The sequence below is a fragment of the Mastomys coucha genome, unplaced genomic scaffold, assembly GCF_008632895.1.
Source record: "Mastomys coucha isolate ucsf_1 unplaced genomic scaffold, UCSF_Mcou_1 pScaffold20, whole genome shotgun sequence".
NCBI lineage: Eukaryota > Metazoa > Chordata > Mammalia > Rodentia > Muridae > Mastomys > Mastomys coucha.
In genome coordinates this window covers 107,086,792-107,112,735 of record NW_022196903.1, presented here as the reverse complement: position 1 = coordinate 107,112,735, position 25,944 = coordinate 107,086,792, and the positions used below count along the sequence as shown (strand labels likewise).

At 51.0% G+C, this 25,944-nt stretch overlaps 1 protein-coding gene and 1 long non-coding RNA gene across 4 annotated transcripts in view; one reads left to right on the top strand and one right to left on the bottom strand.

The window, feature by feature from the left end:
• Positions 1 to 25,944, top strand: part of Atp2b2 (ATPase plasma membrane Ca2+ transporting 2) — a 310,888-nt gene that overhangs the window by 125,364 nt on the left and 159,580 nt on the right. For all 3 annotated transcript variants that reach the window (XM_031382958.1, XM_031382950.1, XM_031382951.1), the window contains one exon: positions 318 to 412. The gene's annotated coding sequence lies outside the window, so the exon portion shown is untranslated. The remainder of the gene's footprint in view (positions 1 to 317; positions 413 to 25,944) is intronic.
• LOC116099415 lies at positions 13,260 to 13,978 on the bottom strand. The gene is made up of 2 exons (XR_004122244.1): positions 13,724 to 13,978; positions 13,260 to 13,392 (listed from the first exon to the last, which is right to left on the bottom strand). It is a non-coding gene; the product is annotated as an uncharacterized LOC116099415 (long non-coding RNA).

Genomic DNA, 25,944 nt, shown 5'->3' with positions numbered 1-25,944 from the left:
CTCCCTTCTCCTCTCCTCTCCTCTCCTCTCCTCTCCTCTCCTCTCCTCTCTTCTTCTTTCCTCTCCTCTCCTCTCCTCCCCAGAGGACACACCATGACCATTCCATCACACCCTCTCACAGCCCATGCCAGCCACAGATGGGGTAATGTCCCTCAATTACTGCCGACTAGTGCACTTGCTTCCCTGAGATGAGCCTAGAACCTGAGAGGGGAGAGGCCCACAAGGCAGCCTTAAGGAGAGATGGCCTCCTGCTCTCAAGAATCCACTTCCGTCCCCACCCAACAGTTCTAACCATGACCTTTTCTCCCCCTTTCCAGAGCTGAACTTGGTCACACAGTCCCTAGAGACAGCAAGACATGGGCTCCATTGTGCAGCTCCTGATGCCTCTGATGTAACCAGAAGATGTGGAGGGGTGAGTTGAAAACTGATGTCTTTGTGGAGGGGAGTAGAGTGTGAGAAGAAAGATGCTATGTGTGCATCTGTGTGTGTGTACCTGCATAGGTAGAGGGTGCTGGTGGAGGGTCCACTGAGCAGGGATGAAGTGTGTTTGAGAGCCGCCACCTTCCTCTGCCACCCTGCTGGGGACACAAGTATCAGTTATTTAGCACTTGGTGGGTTTTGGAAATTTCCAGAATCTCTCCGGCATTGGATTGGGGTGCAGTAGAGAGTGCAAATCAGCTTCGTATCTATCACCTGACTGACCTGGTCTCAGTCCTGGGTCTGTTCTTGACTTTCCTGCTGTTGGTGATCCATGTACATCCAACATGGCCTCTGCCTTGGGAGGACAGACAGCTGCTCCTGGCTCCTTTTCTACCAGCTGGCCTGACCTGAAGCCTCAGAGGTGGAGCTCAAGCTGGCTTGCTACGACATGTGCTGAGAGTTTCGAGGAGACAGTGCCGTCTGTCCTGGCAATGGCATCTGTGGGGCCTAGACTCAGGTCCGAGTTTGGATCATTAGTTCGTTAACTGAGGCCACCTCTCTGGGTCTTGTTTCCTTCATTTGTAATGTGGGGACAATGGGGACATCTTGTGACAGTCGGGCAAAGGTGTTCATGTAAATAAAGTGCCGGGCAGAGTGGCTGGGACACACCAGGTGCTCAGTCCATATTGAATGGTCATACCATGTGCCTGATCTATGCTCATTGGAGAAACAACCTGCTTTCGGGATCAGGACACTCCCAGGCAAAGCCAGCATGGATGGAAGGTCTTTGAGGGTCCCCTGGTAGAGACCATGCCTCTTCTGTACTCTTCAGGCCTTCCATTGGACCCCTGTTTTGGCTTCACTGTGTAATGTATAAACTTTGGGGTTTTGCCCTGTGCCGCCAAAGCTGACGATGCTGCTCATCTTCCAGCTTAAGACACAACTTCTACTCCAAGAATGCATCCTCTGCCAAGCACAGTCACCACATCTGAGTTTACATCAGAGCGGGCTTCACTTGTACCCTCTCTCCTGTCCCTGGCATCACTCTCATGAAATTTGGTTTCTTGTCCAAGCACTTAGGGACTAACCATATCATTTCCAAATATATTCTATAATTGCTCACATATTTGTTTAATGCCATCTCTTAAACACCAGGCGAGTGATAAGTCAGAACAGATACATAAGCATCCCAACCCAGCATTTTTAGGAAGGCACAAGTAGGAATGAGGTTAATGGCTGCTAATGGGCCATCTACAGTAGGAGGAGGTGACAGGGCCCCCAGTGTGTCACAAGGCTTCCCATGCTTGTAGTTGGGAACCACATGGCAGACTTTCTTCAGCCTGTTATCTTCTCTTGCATCAGGGATATTCAAAGCCCTGGCTCTGCCACCTGTTCACTCATTTGTCCATTCTGTTGAGCATTTTCTGTATTTGCTCCTACATCCTGGCTACCTTCAAGAATGGATCAAACGTGATCCCCATCCTCTTAGTGCTGGCTCTACAGCAGACAGCAAACAAACCACATGCAAAGGGTGGCTTCCAAATGCAATAAGCTTTTTGAAGGAAGCAGAATGGGGTAATAAGCTGAGAGGTGGCAAGTCGTCAGGAAAGGAGTGCATATCTGAGAAAAAATCTCAGTGTTGGAAGTGACAGTAATGCAGGCCTGGGGCCCAGGAGAGCAATGGGGTAGATGTGAAGGCTCCTAGGATCATGTGGGGCTGGGAGCAGGGCGACAGTAGGAACGGCAAGATAGCTAGGCAAGAGCATGCAGGCCCAAGGCAGGCCTCGTGGACAGAGAGGCCTGTGGATGGCCAGGCAGAGCTCCTCTTAGAAGGAGTCCTGTGCAGTAGTGGAGCTGTGAGGTCTAGAACGTGGTGGGAGATAAGGAATACCATAGTAGCTGGGAAGGAACCATGTCAGCTCTAGGTCCAGGATCCCAGGGCGAGGCAAGAATCTAGGAGTGCATAGAAAGGGCTACATAGCCCCTTCTCAGCCATCCAGTCTCAGAAATTCATTTCTCTAAGGTGACTCTACCTTAAGGGGCCATTCAAAGTGACCCTAATTTCACTGTGGCAGCTGATTATGATAGCTAGTAGGAACCATAGTTACACAATGCCACTAATAGCACCTAAATGTCACTAAGCTAGCTAACTGTTACACCAACATGACCCAGGCTAGAATCATTTTGGAAAAGGGAATCTTAACTGAGAAAATGCTCCCACCAGGGAGTGTGAGGTGTACGCTGAAATAAACCCTTTCATCACCATATTTATGAGACAGAGACAGGCAGAGAGAAAGAGAGAGAGGGAGACAGAGACAGAGACAGAGAGACAGAGAGAGACAGAGACAGAGAGAGAGCTGAGCCATCCATACCTGTGTAGTCACATCACCTGAACCACCACAGCCAATCGTGGTAGAAACCACAGATGTCTCTTTCCAAATGAAAACATTTAACTGACAGATCTTCCACATCCAAACATCTTATTAAACTGATCATAGGGAACGATTCTTCAAATGCAATACACCCAAAATTAGCAGAAAAGTAGGAGCAGAAACCAAGGATGTGTGTGATGACTCAAACATAAAATGACGACCATGAAGAGTATTAGCCAGGTGTGGAGGTCCACAGCTGTAATCCTGATACTCAGGAGGCCAGCCTGGACTACCTCGTGTCAAAAATCAAACAGAAACAACTCAGTTCTCTTTAAGCTATCAACAATACATTGCTCCTCAGTATCCTCGAGGGACCAGCGGATGCCCCAGTCGCTAACATAACATGGCGCAGCATTGGCTCACAGCCCGGCTGCATCTTCCCACATACTTAAGCCATTTCCCTCTGACTTCCAAAGCCTAATGCAGCATTGGCACCATGTGATAGCCATTGTGTAGTTCAGGGAATAACAAGGGGGAAGCCTGTATCTGTTTAGTAGCAGTCCAATTAAAAAAGAAAAAAGCTGGGGCCAGCGAGATGGCTCAGCAGGCAAAATGCTTGTGGTGCAACCCCGGTGACCTTGGTTCAGTCCCTGGAATCCACATGGTAGAAAGGACTGACTCCACTCAGTTGTACTTCAACCTCCACACACTCAGGCTGTGGCACATGCATGCCCCCCACACACTAATACTTACAGTAAATATACTTACTTATTTACTGATTGATTGATTGATGACTGATTTTCTTTTTGGAGACAGAGTCTCAGTATGTAGTTGTAGTCCTGGCTAGCCTAGAACTCACTATGTAGACCAGGGTGGCCTCAAACACACATAAGTCTACCTGTCTCTGCCGTGACCATCTTATAAAACAATATAATGCTTTCAAGCCTGGTTTAAACCGGTGGGTGTGGAATCCACAGCTAAGGGCACTGCTATAATGCCAGGTGAGTCTGGTGCTGGGCTGTGGCCTGTAAGGAGTAGCTTTGCATGAAGACTTGTCTGAGCGAGGCCGTGGAAGCACCGGAAGATGCTAACTGTATCCATAGAGGGAACTTGAGTAGTTCCCACAGTCCAGGTTTCCTCAGGAACCTCTCCGTGGCTACGCTGCCTAATAGTCCAAATCACAGGGGGCAGACAGAGCCCAGGGGTTGTGGCAACACCTCTCAGAACCTGGGATCAATGTGTGGATGCTGGGAGCCATACCATGCTGTGCCATATTGCTGAGATGTCCCTGTATGACCAACACACACTTCCCCCCCAACCAAGTATGGGTCCTGCTGGCACTGTCCTGGGCAGCTTATTGTCATTTCCTTGTCGTGGTAGCATTTTCTTTCAAATGAGAGTAAGAGGCCTACCTTCCAAGGGTACTGGGAACAAAGTAGGAGAAAAATCATGAGGTACCTACCCAGCTTGGTACCTGCTTGGTAGTTCTGGTTCACCAGTGGCCTTGATTTAGCAGGACCCTTCCCTATAGGGCTGAGTCAGTCTCTTGCTTGTTCAGTTTGCTGTCTGTGGCTGGTTTTCTAGAGTCTCTGTGACACAACTACAAACTGACTCAAACTGGTTTAAAGTCACCAAATTCATTATTCCACTTCCAGGGGATCAAAAGCATGAGACAAAGGCATCCATGGCTTACTCCCTCCAAAGGCCATGGGGCCGGTTCATTCTGGGCCTCCCTCCTAGCTCCCCATAGCTTGCTGGCTGTCTCCCATCCCTGTCATATCCTCTTCTTCTCACTGCACACCTGTCTCTGTGTCCAAAGATCCCATCTTATGAAAAAGCTAAGTCACATCAGGACAGGCCCACCTTATGGTCTCACATCCACTCCATTAACTCCGTGAAGACCATATTCCCAAGTGAAGCCGCACCCACAGAGCCTAAGGATTAGGGCTCCAACATGCATGTTAGATCAGACACAATTCACTCACTAAATGCTTTGTGACTATGTGTAGTTGATCTCCAGTGGCCATGAATTTACTTACGACTTTGGGAATCTTAATGATTCAAAGAACATTACATCATGTTCTAAGACGACAATGTTCCTCTCAAAATTGCTGCCCCTTTAGATCCCAAAAGGCTGTCCTACCGACTCCTGGCCTCATGGGGTCTATCTGGGCCCTCTGGTCAAGCTCTCCCATGAATAGTAGAAAGATTTGAGGCTATTCTTTTTCAGCACAACTGGCCTCTAGACACCAGGATAGCATGACAAAGCCAGGGGCTCCATCTGTGGGGCAGTCACAGGCAGGAATGTGGGTGGGAATCCCATGCTACTAGGGTCCTTCCAGCAGTGTTTCTTCATGGAGTGAGGGAGTCTAGAATCCCTGAGGACTCAGCCTGCCCTTGGCATCCGTATACACTGAGAATGCCCATAAGACATGGGAGTTACACAGAGACCCCGAGACATTGCCCAGTTGAGATGGAATGGGGGGAGGGGTGTAGACCCCTGTGTTCTTTTTAATTCCCTACTGTTCTCCCTCTCCTGGCCTCTCAAGGGTCTGGGGAGGTGAAATAAGTTATCCCTATCTTAATTCCAGTACCCTCCCTGTGATCCAGCTGAAGGCTGGCTGTCTGTATTCCCATCTGTTGCCAGCACTAGGAATCACTGACCCTATTGAACTGGTCTGGGTGCATCAGGCCAAGATAGAAGCAGTCCAGGGTTCTGAGTTCCGATCCAAGTCCAATAGTCCTAGTGAATCCTGGCATGCCTCCAGCCGCAGTTTCTCAGTGGCAGGATAGACCTGGTCCCTATCTCCCAAGTGAGGGGTGTCTATGAAGAGCCCAAGCAGGGCCCAACACCCTATAGGCATTCACCTCTCTCTAGTCCTTTGTTTCCTCCCTGCTAACAAGGAAGATAATATAGATGGGTTCAGCCAGCAGTGCCTGACTCCTGGGGTCAGCCTCCAGGGCGTCCAGTGTCTCTATTTACCATCCAAAGAGGCTGCAGCAAGGCTGTGCTGCTTGAGCTTGGTTATGGCCACTTCTGGCTTGCGAGGAGATGTCCATAGCCTCTAGATAGGGGTGAGGCATACAGACCCCTGTGCCTCACACAGCACCTCCAGCCCCAGCTCCTTATGCCATTGGTTCTTGGGCTCTGTGACTTCAAGACAGTCACAGTGGGAGGAAAGGTTCACCACCTGCACACAGAACCCACTTCCTCTGGAATTCTTGTCCATAGGTGAGACCCAGCCTTGAGCCTACTCTTGCCTTACCACCATCTCCCCGGTATCCTGAGCCAGGAAGAGGTGAACATAAGAAAGCACAAGGAAGTAGAAGGTGCATGCCAGGTAGTAAAGAACACACAAATGTGAAGCTCAAAATCTGGCTCTGCTAGGTGGCCCCGGGCCACTGGCCTCCCTTCTCTGGTTGACTGATATATAGATGGACCATCCATGAGATCACGGGTTGATGTACAGACAAAATAGTTCCTATGGCTTTCCCAGCCAAGTGCTGCTTCCTCACCATGGCTGCACCAGCCTACCATACATCAGGCCTTGCCCCTAACTCTGGCCCCTGACATCACGCAAGCAGCCTGGCGAGGCATCCAACCTGAGGACATGCTGGAAAGAGGTCCCTGGGGTTCCTTCCCTTCATGTATCTTTAGTGGGGCCTGGGGGCTCTAGAGAGAGGTGGGGTGGCACAAATACTGGCTGTGGAGCCCTTTCGGGGCCTCACTTTACCCCCTCTGCAGCCTGGGCCCAGCATCCTCTACCCCCCGAGCAGCTGAGTGCTGAGCAGATAGCTTGTGCACAGGGACCTTCCAGAGACAACAGCACTGGCTTTGGGCTGAAAAGAGAGACTTACGGGAGAAGGGGGTTATTTGGGCTCATAATTCCATAGTACATCATGGTGGGGAAATCATAGCAGCTGTGGTGTAGGGCAGTTGGTCCTGTTGCATGCATAGCCAAGCAGCAGCATGCAATGAACACTGATGCTCAGCTCACTTACTCTTTCCATTCAGTCCGGGGCCTGAACCCATGCAATGGTGCCACCTCGAGCTTAGGGTGGGTCTTCCCACCCCAAGTAACCTGGTCTCAAAGCTCCCTCACAGGCATATGCAATATTAACCATCACAGCTGCACACTGCCATTCTGGGGCTCCTGGCTCCCCATCCCACAACCCCAGCCCCCCACCCCACCCCCATTCCCCAGCACTGCTCAGCATCAGTAGGAGAACCCATAGTGGGCTTGGCATTTCTCTGCTGGTGGAGAGTCATCAAGCTCGCAGGTCTATTTGTGAGAAGGAACCGGGGCTCCTCCACAGCCTCACCCAGGGCTAGCAGCATCCCAAGTCACTAGCCATCTCTTAACGTCTTCCAGGTCAACTGCCAGGGCAAAGACTTCTTTCCGAGGGCAGGGGTGGTTCACGGTTCAGGCACGGTCCTGGTTAAGTCACCTCTCTCTGGCTTTCATGACTCCTGATTGTCTGCACCATGGGGTCACTAGAGGATGGGCAGCCTTGCTTGGATTCCACCTGCCCTTGTCCCTGGAAACATATCCCAGATCACCTGAAAATCCATCACTCCACCTCACAGCCCAAACAATGTTTCATGTAGGGACTTGTCTACAAGTCAATCTAATGGGGCATCTTCTCAAATGAGATCCCTTCTTCCCAGATGCCCCCAGCTTGTCAAGTCAACTAAAACTAACCATCATACAGGGATTGAACTTAGATGCTCAGACCTGGCAGCAAGCACCCTTCCAGTGGGCTGTGAATCCCCAAGGAGGCATAGAGTGGCTGAGGGGGTCTGGGTGTTAGCCTCAAAGAGGTCTGACTTAGAATGTCTGGTCTGCTTTCTCCTGGCTGTGTGATCCAGAACGAGTCTAACCTCTCTGAGTACAAGGCCCAGGTCTTGCTTGTCTCTGTAACCACAGTTCCTAAGCTACAGCAGGTGCTTGGTGCTTGCTGAGGAAAGCAAGCACAAAGAGGATGTTGAGGGCTAGTGAAATGGCTCAGCAGGTAAAGGTGATTGCTGCTAAGCCCGAAGTCAATGTTCAATCCCTCTGTGCTGGCTAGTTTTTGTCAACTTGACTTGACACAGCTGAGACTGTCTTGGAAGAAGGAATCTCCATTGAGAAAATGCCCCATCAGGCTGACCTGTATGAAAGTCTGTGGAGGCATTTTCTTGATTAATGGTTGGTGTGGGAGGGCCCATCCCACTGTGGATGGTGCCACCCCTTGGACAGGTTGTATAAGAAAGCAAGTTGGGCAAACCACAAAGAACGAGCCAGTAAGCAGCACTCCTCCTTGGCCTCTGGTTGTCTCCTTGAATTCATGCCCTGACCCCCGTTCGTAATGGACTGTAAGATGTAAGCTCATATACACACTTTCCCTCCCAAGTTGCTTTCAGTCATGGTATTTATCACAGCAATGGAAAACAAAGTAGGACAGCATGGGACCCACATTGTACAAGGAGAGAATTCACTTCTGTAAGTTGCCCTCTGACCTCCATATGTGCCACACACCTAAATAAATAAATAATAAGAAATGTAATTTTAGAAAATTAAAGGGCTGTTGGGTGAATTAAATTACATGATAGTCCCACAAGAACAGGTCATGCTCATGCACACACACACACACACACACACACACACACTCCTGCAGAGCCTCAAATTACCACTGGGGGCGCCACCGCTCACAATCTCTAGCCGGGCAGCCTTCATCCAGAAAGGGTTCATATGGTCCCATAATCTTAACTAAGGGTTAAGAAGTAGAGGGAAAAATGAGAAATAGAATCACCAGGGGTGAGTTCCTGATACGTAAATCTCTTTAAACAGCATTCATGCAGAGCAGAAGGTGACGGACACCTGGGAACTCACCCACCTGGAAAGGGGCTGATTCCTCGGGATGCATGCTGGAAAGTTGGACAAGACACTCCCAGGGGAACAATGAGTGTTTTCTTTTTGTTCTTGATAAACCAGAGTGGCCGGGTGTGTTCTCAGGGAACAAGAAAGGAGTGTGCAGGCCAAGAGATGGATGGCTGCCAAACTCCATTACCTTTTTCTCCCTAAGCCCAGAGAGGCTTCCTGGAGGAGGCATGTTCTGGCTTCTTGACCCAGGCCTGCTCATGGGCTGGCCTCCACTAGCCTCTCACAGTCACGTGGCCATCCGTCAGAAGCCTCCTCGGGCAGGGCTGCTGTAGCCCTCCTGGCCAGCCTCCCTCCAGTTCCCAATGCAGCCCTTCACCAGACAGTTGTACAGGCTGTCCTCAGAAGAGAGGAACTTCCAGGTAGCTGGCCTTTAGCCAGGCTGCTGCTGATAGGATCAGGGGGCTGTGGAGGAAGCCGAGCCATGTCCATTACCCACACTGCTTTTGGCAGAGTCCTCTGTTTTGTCAGGGAATGGAAGAAGCCAGTCCCTAATCTCTGGTGCACAGCCATGCTCCCCGCCCCTTGCCAGCCTGGCTTCCCCCTCTTGCCAGTCCCTAGACCAGAAAGAGAAGCAGCTAGGTACCAGGGGCACTGCCTGCTTCACTTGCCAGGGGCTTCCTCAGCGGGTATAGCCAAGGGCTACAGACAACTGGATTGCTGGCACTGACACTGAGACCAGAGTGGGAATTTGTGTTGAGGGTGCCTGGAACTTCAGAAGGTACCCCAAGCAGGATTCCCCCATCATCTCCGGATCAGGTATGCGAGGCTGGGTTTATGGGACTGCCAGTACATCAGGGAGCCTAGGTCTCTGGGGAAGGCAGTAGGCCAGGAGGAAATGCCCAGTGTTAGGGGAGACACCTGGGAAGTTGGCGCCTTGAACCAGAGGGCCAACTTCTGGAGGGATGGGTGAGCTCAGTGGATGCTAAGAAGGGACCCAAAAGTCTCTGACTTTCCACAGATAGCCCTCCAGAAGGCTGCTAAAGTATGTGAGTATGGGCAGAGAGCCAGGCTGCCTCCCATGCTGACACCCTCAAGCCACACTTCTTTCAGGTCTCTGTGCCTCTGCTTTCTGCCCTGTAAACTGGAGAGAGGGAAGTAATAAGTGCCGTAAGTCATATAAGTGATGTGACCACTGTGAGACTCGAATGATACTACAGCTGTGTCCCCTGCACACTGGTGTACGCCAGCAGGTGTGCCCACTGCACACGTGGCTTCAGCCACAGGAGCAGTGAGTCCACAGTGGAAGCTGTTCTGATGCCTGTAAGGCTTTCTGTGCCTTCGTGGGTGGCTGCAGAAGAGTCCTAGGGTATAGTCTCTCACCCCAAATCAGTCACTGTGGAGTTTGAATCTTCTAGCTAGCATGTCTCGGTTAGTGCCCAGCTATCAATCTATCTGCCTCACATGTACAATGGGCACTGGGATGGGACTGTCGCATGGGTGCTTATAAGCGCTGGTGGGCCGTGTGCATGAAGGGCTGGTTCTGCTCCCAGTATATCAGCTACTTTTGCCACCCCACCACTATCCCTCTTGTCACTGTTGGCCCTTGTAATTGTCATTGGGAAAGGGAGGCTACAAGATAGGCAAGGGCTTGCCCAGGATCATAACCCAGAGAGCAGATAGGACACAGCCCTGCCTCGGGCCCTGTTTCTCTTACTACCTCTTAGCCCTTGCCGATCTTGTCACCTCTCTGCTTACCTGTTTGAGGTGACTGTCCTGCTAAAACACTTGGTGTAACCCTTGCAAGAAGTTCAGTGAACCCTTGGGACCATATCCCTCATGACCTCCTTGTTTCTGGGCAAATGTAATTTATCTGACAGTCTGGAGAAAGATGGCATTCCCCCTAGAGGCTGGACCTGCAGAGCCTAGGTTGGGGTTTTGCCCCAATCTCCATGGTATCCATGACACCCAAGAACTCTGCAACCCTTTCCCCAAGAGCTCCCAGCCAAAGTTCCTGAGAAATGGGTGTAGATGGGGGGAGTAGGTTTTCTGAGTACCACAGAGCACCTGGTATCTCAAAGGACAGCTGGAGCCCCCAGATTCTACCAACACACTCTGAGTTTAGTACCAGATCTGGGATCTTCCTTAGGGATCTGTAGTTCTGCTTCATAGACAGGTAGGACCTACCTTAGCAAGCTTGTCTCTGTCTCTTCCACACTGGCTTCCCCTAGTACACAGGGGCAGGCACACAGAGCAGGCAGAAAAGGCTGGGTTTGCTTTAAGGAGAGGGAACATTCCTTTCCATACCACCAGCAACAAGAGGGTGGTCCCCAGGCTTGAACACTCTCAGCACCCTGCTAAGGACCTTCTGTGCATATCTCAGTTCACTCCAGCCTCAGCTGATCTGGTAGAAGGCACTATGATGCCCATTTTGCAGATGAGTAAACCAATGGAGGCCTGTCTGTTTGCAGCAGGGAGATTATGGGTGCCAAACTAGTGATATGGGATGATGCTGGAGCTGTGTGGAGGCAATAGGGATTTGGGGGAGGATGCTGGCAAAGTGGAGATCATGCAGTCATTGGACTCTTCAGAGGTGTGACCTGAATATAGGTGTTCAGTGAATAAACACGCTAACCTTCAACCAGAGCTTGGTTACTGACTGTGAAACCAGCATGGGAGCCAGCCTATTCCTGGTAGCTAGCACTTTCCCTCTGACATATCTTAATTTAATTTTTAAATTTTTCTATGCAACTGCCACAGCCATGAGGAGCCTAAGAAGCTGAAGAGACTAAATATAGGGCAGTGGAGGGCCCAGGAGCTGTCCAGAGCTGGGCATTAGCAGGTAGAAGAAAGCGATTTAGGAGTGAGGAGTCTTGTGGGTATTAGCAAATGGATGCTGTTTCCTTGTGAGATGTTTGCCTTGCTATTGTGGAAAGTGGAGGTGGGGGCGTCACCTCCATGTCATCTTCATGGCTTTTGGGCAAATTTAACATGGTTCTACAACAACATCATCAACAACAAAGCTGTATGTAGAAACATGCCCTACAGGGGCCGGTGAGATGGCTCAGTGGTTAAGAGCCCTTTGCTGCTCTTCCAGAGGACCAAGGTTAGGTTTCCAGAGCCCACATGACAGCTCACATTGTCGTCTAACTCTAGCTCCAGAGAATCCAACGCCCTCTCCGGGCCTCTACAGGCATAACTCATATGCACAACCCCCACCTAGGCACCCACCCCCAAAACACACACACACACACACACAATTTAAATATAAATATATCCTTCCAAGGAATAAATATGCCTAAGTTTGAATGAGGCATTAGGGCTGCCAGTTTGCATCTTCTGCTGATGTAGCTCCTCTTTTCCACAGAGAGGGAAACTGAGCCACAGGCAGAGGGCGTGTTTGCTCAGGACTTCAGGTCAGAAGGCTGGCCCTTGCTGTGTTCGCTGAGGGAAGAATGGGGCAGGGGTCTCCTGATCCACAGATGTTCCCCATGATCATGAAACAAACGGCCAAGCCCAGCAGCTTCCCTCTGCCTCAGCCTCCTGGGCTCCCCAGGGCAGTGACTTGGAAACCAATTCTCTCCCTGGCCCCAGACCCACAAGTCATGTTCTGGAGGTGTATGTCATCTTCCACTCCAGCTGAGTTTCATGTAGTTGCAGCCAGGAGCCACTAGAGGTGTCTCTATGTCACCATGTCCACTGCAGAATGGCCAGTCAGGGATATACTTGAGTGCTGGATGGGTGGGTGAGGGGGAATGGCCAGCTGGCTGGCTGAGGGCACCCAGGCACTCCAGGCTACCAAGAGCTCAGGCACAAAAGCTAGGGATCCAGGACCATACCCTGGCTCTACTGCTCTGCTAACTCTGGCCATGCTACAAGAACAAGTCACTTCAAACCTCTTTGTACCTCAGTTTCCTTGCCTTCAGATAGGGAAGGGGGCGGTACACATACCTTCCATTGCTAAAACGACAGTGAGACTCGATGGGTGTGTGATAGAGACAACTAATACAGCTGAGAAGGGGAGGGTGCTGATTGCATGCCATGGAGAGGTAAAACCACTCCCTTGGGCAGAGCCTTGGGAGTGCCTGCCCCAGAAAAGGGGACCACTGTTTTTTGGAGTGACATACATTTGAGACAGACAGACTACTGGTATCCACATCCCAATCCTCTCACTTGCTGATCATGTGACCACAAGAAGTGAGTTGGCCTATCTGTGCCTCAGTACCACATGAACCTTTTGTGGTACCCAGGGTACTCACTTCACAAGGGTCCGGGAACCCCATGGAGGGTCGATAGGTGTATAGTGCCTAGTGTTCCACTTGCTGCTTCTAGAATAAGCCCTTGTTGGGGTGAATGTTTGTTGTGCAAATGGGAAGGGGTGCCCACAATCAGAAGAAACAGGTCCAGGCAGTGTCGTCTCTCCACATCCCATGTCCAGGTAGATGCTCTGCCTGAAGGAAGGCTGGAGGGGACCCAGGAGAGCAGCCATCTGTCTGTCCCTGTGGCCTCCTCCTCCCTCCAGCCAGCTCCCAGGATGGACAGCCTCTGCATCCTGGGAGAAGCCAGCGCTCTGAATTCCTAGGCACGGTCCTCCAATTTTTCAACATTGGCATTTAATTCAATTTTATTTTAAGCTCCAAGCAAAACAAACAAATGTATTTTAAGCTTCTCTTGCAAATGGGCCATTTGTGGTTTCTACTCCAGCCTGGCTCTGCCAAGTTGCTTTCTTTCATTTTGTGCTGTGGCAGAGAGAAAAAGGGAAACTGAGGCTCAGCTCGGAAAGAAATGTCTGCACCTCGCTGTGTGTGACAGCTCAGTGGAGCCCGTGGGAAATGTCTTCATCCCCTCTGCCCATCCTAGGTCATCCAAGCTTCCCCATGACCATACTACCCAGTCAAGAAGGAGAGGGACAGTGGGATTTCCCCCTTGGCTCAGAGTTCTAAGTTCGATGTCACTTCACCCAGTGACAGGTGTAACAGATATGGGGTGCTGGATGAAAATGAGGGACATCTACCCCTTCCACAATCCTATCAGAGATTTCAGTGCCCCAGCCCTGCAACCAGATATTACCATATGCCACAGTCAATGCTGGCCAAGGTAGCCTGACAAGGAGGAACTGTTAAGTGTGGCTGAGGAGACAAAGGAAGAGGAGGCAGAAGTTGGGGTGGGGTGGGGCAGTTAATTGATGGGTAGGTCCTCGGCAGCCCTCCAGTTGCTTTTTCCTTTCATTGAAAACTTGCCACTTGGTTCCCATTTAACGTGCTGGCACTTCCATTTTCCCACCTGTGAAATGGGTGCTGAAATAAATAGCTCTTGCCTTGGGATGAGGATAATAGAACCCAACACAGACAGGGATGAAAACGATGGAACTCACCTCGTGTGGTCACCAGCCCTGCCATTGCACCAGCCCCTTTGAGAATCTCCACGTTGCCCTTTCTACCCCCTCCCTTCTTGCCTATTTGCAACCCTCACTGTGAAAGCTTGGGTTGATCTTCCATCTGGGGAACACCTCTCATGTGTCAGGTCCTGCTCTAGACCTTTCCATATCGTCCTCACACTCGGAGCAAGCCTGGAAAGACAGTAGCAGCCTCCTTAAGAGGCGGAGGGTCTAGAAAGGATTGGGTCCATCCAAGGTTACCTGAGATGTGACTCTGACGTCGCCCTCTCTGTGGAAGGCTGCTATCTTGTGCTGTTGAGCTGTGAGTTGACCAGCGGGCAGTGTTGGGTTGAGACCTTCTCAGGTTCACTTCTGTTTGGGCCTCACTGTTTTTCAAGCAAAAGCTGCAGAGCTAAAGTCGTCCGTATCTCTTTCTTGGACAGTTTCCACAATAATCTCCTCCTTGAAGCCAGGAAGTGCAGTGCTGGCTTTAGCAGGGGCAACCACAAAGGAAGGGCCTTACAGTACAATGGCCATGAGACAAAAGGGACATTTGTAGACATGACAGTCATGGGGTGGCAAGGTATCAGAGAGGACCTCGGGCTGGAGATTTAAGAGATATAGGATAAATTTCATGTCTTTTATGTCCTAGCTGTGTGACCCTGAGCCAACTGCATAACCTCTCTGTGGTTGTTATGATGAGAGGGATAAGCAGTTCAGAAATGGCTCCCCGGGTATGCAAGCATGTGTGAGAACATGTCCAGGTCCCAGGCTTGGCCTATAGACCTGGATGCAGGCAGGCGAAAGGTAGAAACCTACTTAGGAACCCTGGGGAGCAGCTTAGCTGAGGAATCCGGGAAGACAGAACTGGTCAGGGAGGTCACAGAAAATCCATGCCACGTATGTTTATACGTGGTTGAGGGCAGGCAAAGCTTCTGAATCTAGCTCACGGTGCCCACACAGCCTCCATCCACTGAGCTGAGTTAAACCCCCTCATTTCCTGCTCTGTCCATCGCCTAGTCCTCCGTATGTTTCACCCCCAGAGAAGTGTGCAAGAACAGGGGGTCTGTTACCACAGCTCCCGGGTTCAAATCCAGCTAGACATGCCCATGTCTTGGGCGTGGCCCCTCCTCTCTGGCCTTCACTTTCCTCTTCTATCAATGGGCAGAACAGCACTGCTTCCCAAGTAGCTGTTGGGAGGGGCACAGCATGACAAGCAATCTCTGACACACAGTGAGGATCCCAAAGATGCAGGAGCGAAGGCTGATGTGGCACCACAGCTGGTTTTCCTAGAGCTGGCACTCCAGGTGACACAGTGCCCGAAGTTTACTTTGGGGCCCTACTCCTGTGACCATACACTTCCCGTTAGCTTCCACTTGCCACATCGTGTGATCGAACCAGCACCCCTCAAGAAGAGGAAAAAGCCATCTTCAAACTACAGCTCCGCCCACCTGGGCTCTGCCTTGTAGTCTCACACTGGCTAGTCTTGGGCAAACCCTCAGACAGTGTCTGGCTAATGTCCACCAGCCCGATGCAGTACAGAGCCTGTCCTGGGAGACTCCTCCTCCCAACTAGAATCAGGGTCCCCCTTTTTATTAGCTTGGTGTCACAAGGGATGTCTTAAGCCATCTACAAGGGCCTCCAAAGGTTTATCTGCCACAGCATAGGCTAAATGCTGCCTCCAGACCACTGTACTGTGTGTCCTGGGGAGGCCATAGACATAAACTTGATCCAATATGACCCCTACCAAACCCCCACGAAGGCCAGTCAAGAGACCACAGCCTCCCCAGCCAGGTCCAACTGCAGGGGACTTGCTTCCCATAAGTAGCAAGGTTCTTTGACCTGCCTTACCTGGAATAACAGGGTGCATTCTTGAATCCAGCCCACACCCTCCTTTGCCACCTGCTCCTCCCTGGCTCCACCACCCAGGCCTCCCTCTGGGCCCCCAAGCTAATTACAGCCTTCTCCAAATCATCGCAAGGAAAAGCTAATTAAATCAGGGTCGCCCATCAATTTCCTGACTAAGGACACAGCCCGCAGCCTGACACCTCCCTTCTTCATTCTGGGATGCCAAAAGTGGCTGGCCTATAGCTTTCTCAGAGGCAGAGGTTAGGATTTAGCTTCTGGGGCTTAAAATGAACAGAAAGGCAAGACAGTGTTCAAACTGCTCTTGGACACCATGTAGATATGAGCCCCAGACATGGGCCTGTGGCTGGATATGTGTAGTCAGGGAATATGTGCAAGGGGAGTCAGTGGGTGACAAGTTCTAGGGAGGATGCCCCCACATTTATAGACCCCGCATTTAGTACCAGCCCTTTTATGCTCAAGCAGAATGCTCCAGGCCAGGACTCGAACTGTTAAAGAGGCTGCTGATGGCTGTCATGGAGCAGGTGACAAGCACGTGGTTGTTGAATGAACAAATGACTGTACCATGCCTGGCACAGAGCTACACAGAGCAAAACCCCAGGCAATAGTAGGGTGGTGTCCCTCTTGCTGTCCTTTGGAACTGGAAGTGATCAAGGCACAGGTGACTCAAAGTCTTCAAACCACATGGGGTTGGGGAGTTGTGGAGAGATGGCTCTGTAGCTAAGAGCACTGACTGAAAGACTTGCATCTTCCAGAGAACACAAGTTCAGTTCCCAGCACTCATGATAGCAGCACCACACTGTAACTAGATTTTTCAGGGGATCCGACACCCTCTTCTGGCCTCCACAGACACTTGCATGCATACAGGGCATAGATTCGGGCAAACATTTGTTCACATGAAATAAATAAAGCTAAAAGAAGTTTTAAAAAAAGAAAGAAAGAAAGAAAAGAAATATTTGGCATGAGGGCAAGCAGAGGCTGACGATGGTTAAATGGAACAAGGGACTAAGTCCCTGCCCCGCCCCCATCACGGCCCCATCCACTGTCACTTATCTACAGAGACTACATAATGCCCTTTCCTAGGCCTCTATGTTCCTTTTGTAAAGGTGCCTGTCCTATGTGCCTCAGCTGTGACTCACACCCTGCTCTGCCCCCAGGTATCAGGAACCTCCTTGAGGGGTCTAAGCCCGAGAAGTTAGACCCTCCTCTTTGAGGATAGTGATACAAGAACATCATTGTTTACACAAACAAGCAGCTCCTCCTCCAGGAACCACATCTAAAAATGAGAGCTAATGCGCCCAGCAGGCTGGGTCTGTGAGTAGCCACCTATTCCCATCTATTCCCATCCCTGCCACTCTATTAGAGATGGTAAGAGATCCTGAAGCCAAGAAACGAATAAGGGAAGTCCACTTGCATGAGGATCCACTCTATGCACCAAGTTTAGCCCAGGATCCACAGAATCCATCAGTTCTGGAGTTAGGTGCTGTGTGACCTCCAGCAAGCTACTTCAACCCTTCTGTGCTTCAGTTTTCTCCTTTGCCTAGTGGGGTCATTCCAAGAAACAGATGAACTTACCTGGGCCAAGTTCTTAGTGCACACTCGGTGATCTGAAACCTCAACCTTTGCAATTTGAGGAGGGTGTCGCTTGTCCATGTCACCCCTGTGACATCCCTGCTCTTATCCCTGAAGAGGAGGTTCTAACAACACCTTCAGAAAAGAGTGGCTCAGGGCAGGGAGACATAGTGGGAAGAGGTCCTTGGCTGGGTGTGATGGTGCTGCACCTGTGATCCCAGCACTTGGAAGACAGCAGGAGGGGCATGGATTCAGGGTCGTCCTGGGCTATACAGCAAGACCCTGTCTGAAAGGGGCAGGTTCCTAAGCAGGGCTGGGCCTCCCTCTGAGGCATAAGTGGTATGGGGAGGTGCTATAAATATGAGAGGCGAGGGGCTTTCTAACTAGGCCAAGAATGTGTGTTAGTCATTGAGGTCAGGACACGCTTAGTTAGAAAAGCCTTATAGAGAACTGCTATCCCTGGGTGCAGAGGTAGCCAAGACCTGAAGCTAGGGAGGGAGACTGTGCCAGGGTGACCCTATACTGCCCTCATGCCCAGAGTCTACTTCCCCCACCCCCTACACAGGCAGCTCTTGGGAGACCCTACTGTCCCTTCTATCCTCTGAAAACTCTCTCCACACCCTAAATCAGTTCCAGGAAGCCCATCCTCCAGTCAGGAGCTCAGTCAAGTTTCCCAAGGGACTGATAGCATGGTTTTCCATTAGTATGCTTACTGTAACATGCTAGGCAAGCAAGGCTTACAATAGAGATAGTCATCCCCGGGGATCTGAGAGGGGTGGGCTCTGGGATCCCCCACACCCCCAAGGCTGCTGAAGCCACAGTGGAAAATGTGGCAAGTGATAGGAACCTACACACACCCTCCCCACATACTTCAGATAGATTCTATTATGACTTCTAACACCTAAGACATCCATCTGTCATGTAAATATTCCCAATCACCTTTGGTGGAACCTGAGGTATGGGGATCCAAGGATACAGAAGGCCAGCCACACTTAGTTTTGATAAGGGAATTGTTTCAAAGACAAATGGTAAGTCATACACTGTGTTAGTCAGATTTAAGTCACTATAACAAAATGCTTCATGCAATCACCTTCCAAAGCAACCAAGTTTGGGGCTCGTGGTTTTGGAGGTTTCAACCTGTGATGAAGTGGCCACTTGCTTTTGGCCTGTGGTGAGATGGCATATCTCAGTGAGAACCTGTGGTAGCTAAATAAAACCTTCACTTAACTGCCCAGTCAACCAAAGAAAGTGGGGAGGGGCACATCCCCTCCAAGGGCAAGTCCTAAGGGATCCCCATAAGCCCCTACTACCTAAGTCAATGGTTCTCAACCTGTGGGTCATGACTCCTTCACATGGGTTGCCTAAGATCATTGGGAAATCCCAGATATTTTCATTACAACTTGTAACAGTAGCAAAATTATAGTTATAAAGTAACAGCAAAAATAATGTTATTGTTGGGGGTCAGTCACCACAACATGAGAAAGTATACTAAAGGGGTGCAGCCTTAGGAAGGTTGAGAACCGCTGTGCTAAATGGAAACCAAGGACTGGAAGGTATAAGTTGTTAGGAGACTAGTCACCTGTAGGCTGTAAAGAACTCACTGCTGGAATTTGGGAGTTCTGCTGTGGAGTGGTACCCTCTCTAGGTGCCTTCTGTGAGTGCCACCCCAGCTCCACATACCTTTCTTCTTCCATACCTGCTGCTGGTCGTGCCTTCCCCTCTTCCAGTGTGTGCAGCCCATGACATCATCAGCCGCTGCGGGGCTTTGTTTAGTCGGTGGATTTGGTCTTGGTTTTTGATGCTGCCAATCAGCAAAAGAAAGCTGGGGATATAACCTGGGATCCTGGGCATTTTGCCAGCACTCTATCACCTAGCCACAGCCCAGCCATAATAGTGACCTTCCCCTCAACCCCCACTCAACTACCACATCACAAAGCAAGGCTTGGAGCCTCTGTGTCCCGCCCCGTGGGCCCTACTTAGAGCCAAAAATAGGCTATGAGGAGAAGACACGTTGTCTTTCCTCTGGAGCCAGGTGGCTCAGCATCCCTGTCTATAAAATGGGCAGCAACCTTTTTTCCCCTGCTGGTCTTGAGGACTCCGTGTGTTTGCTCTGCCTGATACATTCTGAGCAGCTGGTGATGCTCTGCACTCTGCACATTGCGCCGCTGAGTGTCAGCTTCATCAGCACCACTGTCATCATCAGGGTCCAAGGGACATTCATAGTGTAAGGCCCAGGGGTGCAGGTCAGGCTTCTCTCTAGCCTCCCTCAACTCCTCTATGACCGTGGTCACATCCAGGGTGAGGAAAGCTAAGGTTCTGGGGCATATGAAGCAGGTGGGTTTGGCTTCATGGAAGACGATGCAATCTTGTCCTCTGTAGCCACCTCACGTAGGCAGAGTAGGCATGCCCTTTGTCAATTGCTATTTTCAGCAGAGCAGGCAAGGAGTGACAGAGAAAGACTGCCTCCAAGTCCCGTCATACAGGACTGTGTGTCCCAGAGAAGTGGTGTGATGGGAAATTTCTCAAAGAAGGCTGTGCATGCCACCTCTAACAGGGACAATATTCTAGACCTAGTCTCAATTCACTCCCAGGATAGACTCTAAGAGGGATGTTCCTGGGGCACAACTGATAAGAAAATGGGGCTCAGAAAGGTAGAGGGTCTTGCCCAGGGCCACACAGTCAATGCATGGAGGAGTTCAGATTTGAGCTGAGCTCTGCACACACCAGTACCAATTCTCTAGATTAGATCTGTTTGGCCTTCGGTCAGAACCGTTCTTGGAATTGGGTTGGGGCTAGATGCTCCTTGGGGGCTGACATGTGGGTTCTTCTGTGGGACAGTAGCTGAGTGTGCTTGTCAAATCATGGAAGAGATCGTTTCCAGCTCTAGGCAGGCTCTAGGGTGTTTGAGGTGCCACCAGAGAGGGAAGAGAGAAATTCAGTCTACTCCAGGACAGGGGCACCCTCAGCACCTCCACTGGAATTCCAGACTCCTTCCTTTCCTTCTTTATTACCAAGTCATTAATAAGCCCTACTTCCAGAAGACAAGTGCCCATACCATTAGGTATACAGTAGGTACTTAATGCTGAAGCACAAAACCAGTGTTAACTTCGGATTTTATCTCATTTGGTTTGAAATCAAAGACCAGCTGCCACATGAATCGAAGATATCACTTTGGCAGAGTGGAGATGAAGACATGAGCTGGATTTTTCTGAGTACCTATTATATACTATATGTATACACATGGCTCACTCGTGCCTCCTGATGGTTAGCCCAGTGTCCTTTCCTGCCTCCTGGGCTGCCTGCTGTGGACTGATGGTGACAGTGGCCCACACTCAAACAGCCTTACCTCACTGGTGCAGATCTTGGAGAGTAATGGCTAGTAAAGATGAGCTCCAAGCAAGGTGGCTTCACAGGATGCTTGGGTTTCCTCGTGGAGTAGACCCTACACCCCCATCCTTTGGTGCACAGCTCGAGGGAAGCAGCCCCTGCTTGGCCTCAGACTCCCAGGTCAAGTGGGGGGTTCACAGTGCGTCCATGTGAACCAGCTCGACACCTCTCCCAGGAATTCCTCTGGGGAGGGCACATGAGACCTGGTAGAGACAGCTTAAAGAAACCAGGAAGGCTCCATCGGTATCACCCAGCTCAGCTCTTGTGGGCAGCCAGTTCAGGAGACCCAGCTCTGGCCCTCCTCCTGCCTCTCTTCCTCCCTGCTCCCCAAGGCCACTTGCAGAGAGTCTAACAGGAGCCAGACCTGCCCTAGACCTGCAGCAGAGAGAGAAGCATGGAATTTCTCACTCAACCCACATCCCAACTATGCTGGGCTGAACTCTGACCTCCGTGAGCCTCTATCTGACCATCTGTATAATGGAGTGTCCCTCACACCCAGAGAGCCTTTCAATGCATTCTCGTGTAAGAAGGTCTTAGGGGAATCTGGGTGAAGTGATGATACCAATCAGGTCATCTCTCAGTCACACTAAGCAACTGCCTTGGCTTCCCCAAGGCTGGTGTCAACAGGGAGATTGTGGGAGCCAGTCCAAACCCTGTTGGAGGACATTTCGCCCAGACTGGAGAGTCCTACTCACAACTCAATTCCCACATATCCATATTTCCTATAATCTCCCCGCCTCCATACTCTGGGCATGGCCATTAGTGTTTCTGTTGTCGTCCACAGGCCCCTTTGGCTCACTGAGAAGTTAGTAGGGTTGGCCACTGGACACGAGGTGGTTACTGAGGAAATGGTAGGTTATCCACAGCAGCACAGACCCCAGCCTCATTTTCCTTCTGAGCCTTTCTCTGATATCCATTCTCAGGATACAGATGGGCATCTGGAGAGTGGTCACAAGGCTGCCACATACCATTGCTCTGCCCTCCAATCCTTCAGCCTTGCTTTCCCATGCCTCAGAGTTGCATGGCGCTTTCCAGCCACAGGACCTTTGCACAGCCTGCTCCTGTTGCCTGGAACACCCAGCCTCCTCCTCAGCTTCCAGATCCTGCTTAGTCATAGTGGGGAAGCCTCTGAGTCCTTCTGCTCTCCCCCAAAGGTCAGATGCTGTGTCAACAAGCTGTGTCCTGTCTCACTCTCCTGTGAGTGGACCTTGGTGCTCTCTGGCTTCCTGTGCTCTCCACACCTGAGGAATTCCCAGCAGCTGGGAAGTAGATATGGTGGATACTGAGTCTGTTAGCAAATGGAGAAGTAGGAGCTCTATGGAACTCTACTTGTCATTTGGAAAGAAAGCTGAGACCAGAGAGGTAGAGGGCTTGTCCAGAGCCACACAGTCAGTCCTCCGAAAGCTCTGGGCCAGGTCAGCTCTAGCCCTGTGCTCTTAGTGCCCATTGGGCTCCCTGATCATCCAAGGGTACCATGGAGAACTGAAAGACAAAGGGGCCCCTGAAAGTCCACAGGTCTGAAGAGTAAGGGAGGGCTACCCCCCTGGGGACAGCCCCAGAAATGTGGGCAAGAGTGAGCCACCCAGCTATAGGATGGGAGCCAGAAGGGCTTCATTTCTGGTTCTGGTTCCATCTATAGAATCCTGGGCCTTGCCCCTCCTCCGACTCCACCCTGCTTTTCCATCAGTAAAATGAAGCAGTACTCCATACACCGGGGCTGCTGTTGCTGTGTGGGTGCGCACACGTGTGCATGTGTGTGTGCACATGCATACATAAGTATGTTTGCAGAGTATGTGTGGAAGCATGCATGTTAGGACTCAGGAAAGCACCAGAGACAGGTCACCATGCAACCACCATTTGACACAGACACCCCTCCACCCTAATTTCTTACCCATGGGTCCCCAACACTCGGCAGCCAGTTCCAGCCATCTGGCCTGTTATCTCTTTACCTCAGGTAACCCCAGTCCCTTCCAGGTCCCACACCCTCCATAGTTGGGGAGAGCAGAGAGATCCCAGACAAGGAAGGCTGTATTCCAATCTGCCACACTGTGTGACACACAGCTGTGTGCCTCTGGGCAAGCCACACACCCTCTCTGCACTTGTTCCTCGCCTCTAGGTTGATAATACCAAATGCTCCTGCCACAGTGATGACAACTAGTGTGTCAAAATCCCACAGGGAGGAGCCTGACACATGACCAGTCCTCTTCCTCCTTCTCCTGCCACCCTAGGGCTCATCACCCCCATCTCTCCCACCTCCCCACTCTCTACCTTCAGGAAGCCAGCCCTTCCAGAGGACTGAAGTCTGGTGGACTTCACTTGAGTAACCAGAGACCCCAGCACAGAGCCTTTTATTTAGTGATAAGAAATGACTTTGTGATCTGTGGCTGATGGGACTTTTAGGGACAAGAGCTCAAGCTTCCCCATTAAGGCATCTCTAGACAGGGGCACTTGAGAGCTCTTGGGGGTTTCCTTCTATCCTTTCCAGACTCGGCACGCAGAGGGAACCCCATTCACTGGCAGGTTTCCTACACTAGAAACCCCAGTCCAAAGAACATTTCCAGAACCACCAAGAAAGGCAAACACCAGTCAGACCTGTTCCAGGGATTGCGTTTTTACTCAACAAACTCGCACTCACTAATTCAATCAATATCTGTTGAGGCTTTGTGTCCATTGCCAGGAATGCCATGGGCAAATGAGACCCAGGTTGCTGTCCCTAGGAGTACATTAGGATGATAAACACATGCACATGGGAAGACAATGGAGAGGTGACATCCAGGGAGTGCTCTTGCAGGAGGGGCTGCTGGAGAGGACTCTTGAAGGATGAGTAGGAGTTCTCCAGGAGGGGGTGGGGGATAGGGGGTGGGAGGGATGTGTTTGGGGAGCAGAGAGTCAGAGGGTAAGAGGCGTGTTAGAGCAAAGGGCGCAGGGGGTGGGTGGGTAGACAGGAGACGAGGAGACCAGGCAGAGACCAAGCACATAAATGTCACAAGGCAAGGTGAGTGGCTGGGAAGTGGCTGTGCAGTGACAAGGTGGTCCATCCCCAGCTCTGCAGTACACGCTCCTGTGTGACCTCCTTGGCTCCATTGCTTTGTGAGCTCAAAGCTCAGTAGGTCTCAGCTTCCTCCGTACCCCCAGAGGTCAGGTCGGTCAAAGGCACAAATCTGCCCACTGGCTTGGGAGACAGAGCTGACAACTTCTGCCCTATGACCAGAGGGAAAAATCTATCTCCCTTCCCATACTCACCTTGGTGAGTTCCCCAAGCTGGGTTCACCTGAGCTGTGCTTTTTGGGTTCCAGTGTCCCCAGTCTCTGTGGCTTTGACTCATTACTCCACCTGACTCTGCCCTGGTTTTCTTATCTGTAAAAAGAGGGCTACAGGAAGGGCCCACCTCCCAGGGTTTCACAGTGAGGGTGTTTGTTGTGCCTAAGGCCTTGATGAATAATAGGTTGTCAATGACTGTGCATGGTAGTCACTGGAGGTCACCAGCAACCAGACCCACACCTTCCCATGGAGGAATCTAAAAGCAAAAGCCTGAAATGGGGAACTTGGGTGGGATCCCAGCTTCCCCCTTACAGAGGTATCTAAGAATGTCCTCTTCCAGGAAAAGGGGATACAAAAGACCCAGCATCTCAGATTTCCATGGGATGTTTCTCAGAGACCCCCAAGTTCTCTGTTCAGTCTGTTACTAATGCCTGCCATTCTCCCTTGACTGACACCACTGCCCAGTAGCTAACACTATTCCCCGCTGTGGAGCTGAGCCATCAGACCCAGAGAGGTTGAGTTACTTGTCCAAGATCACCTCGAAGGCAAAGTGAGCTAGTTTTGAAACTCGGGTCTGGAGAACAGAAGCCCAGCTCCAGAGCTTGCAGGGCTTTGGAGAAAGTGGTGGGAAGAGAGTAGGTGTGGGCCTTGGAGCAGCTGAGGAGATCTTGGAAGAGCCAGGCCACGTGAACTCTCAAATACACATTCTGATCCACTCAGAGGCATCAACTGCAGAGTCCCTGGATGTTGCAGCAGGCTTAAGAAGCCTCTAGTAAGATCAGATGGCAAAGCCTGGGACCCTAGTGGGGCACATGTAGGTTCTGGCTTGGCTCCACCTTCTGCCTCTACTTCTTACTGGGTCCCCAGATCCCCAGGGCTCCATTTTCTCTTCTGTAAAATGGGCCTACATGTAGTTGTAGAGGTTAGAGACAGGCACAGAAGAGGCCTTGGGAAAGAAATTCTCCCCTAGGATACAGATGCCCTTGGTGACAGTGGCCATGTTATCAGAGTGCCCTGAGATCCCTGCCCAGGGGCCTCAAGGGTACCTCCTATCTCTTCATGGAAAGCCAGTGACCCAGGGTGGAGTCCATTGGCTTGTGACTCCAGCAGACTGACCTTGGCAAAGTGGTGTTCCCCTATTTACCTCTTGCCTTAGCCCTAGAATCCCTGGAGTTATCAGCTGCTCTCCTGTCTTTCCTATGTCTCACCCCTGCCCTGTGCCTGACCCTCAGACCAGGTTCACCATGAGCCAACTCAGGCAGGATAAAAAGCCGTTGGTGACACTCTTAGCTGGTCACCTATCTATGTGCCCTGTTCCCTGTGGGTGGCCCTCATGTCATGTCCAACCTCCACAGGGTTGCAACATAGATGCCCTTGTTTCTCTGATTGCTCAATGTTCCAGCTTGCCCAGACCCCGGCCCCTAACATATCCTGGAAGGGCAACCCAGTGACCTAGAAGTAGCCACAGCCAGGAGAGTCGGCCTAAGGTCCAGGGCAGGGGCACATGGGTATCTGTGGCTACCTCCTACCCTCAAAGACATGGTTAGGCAAAGCATTTGTAGCTTTTCCTTTAGAGCCTCAGCCTGTGCCATTGTACAGTAGGAAATCCAGTTCCCAGGGGTCTTGCTGGGTCTGGTGCTTGGTAGGCCAAAAATCACACAGCAGTGATTCATTCAGGCCTTTAGTGCATCTGTAACATGCTGGCACCTAGCATATAGGGCCCTAGGGACCCATCTGATACAGACACAGCCCAGTGAGAGGCATAGACCTGTAGACCATCACAGCATGATAGGGTCAGAGATGAGACAGAGCTATGAACTGAGTGTGT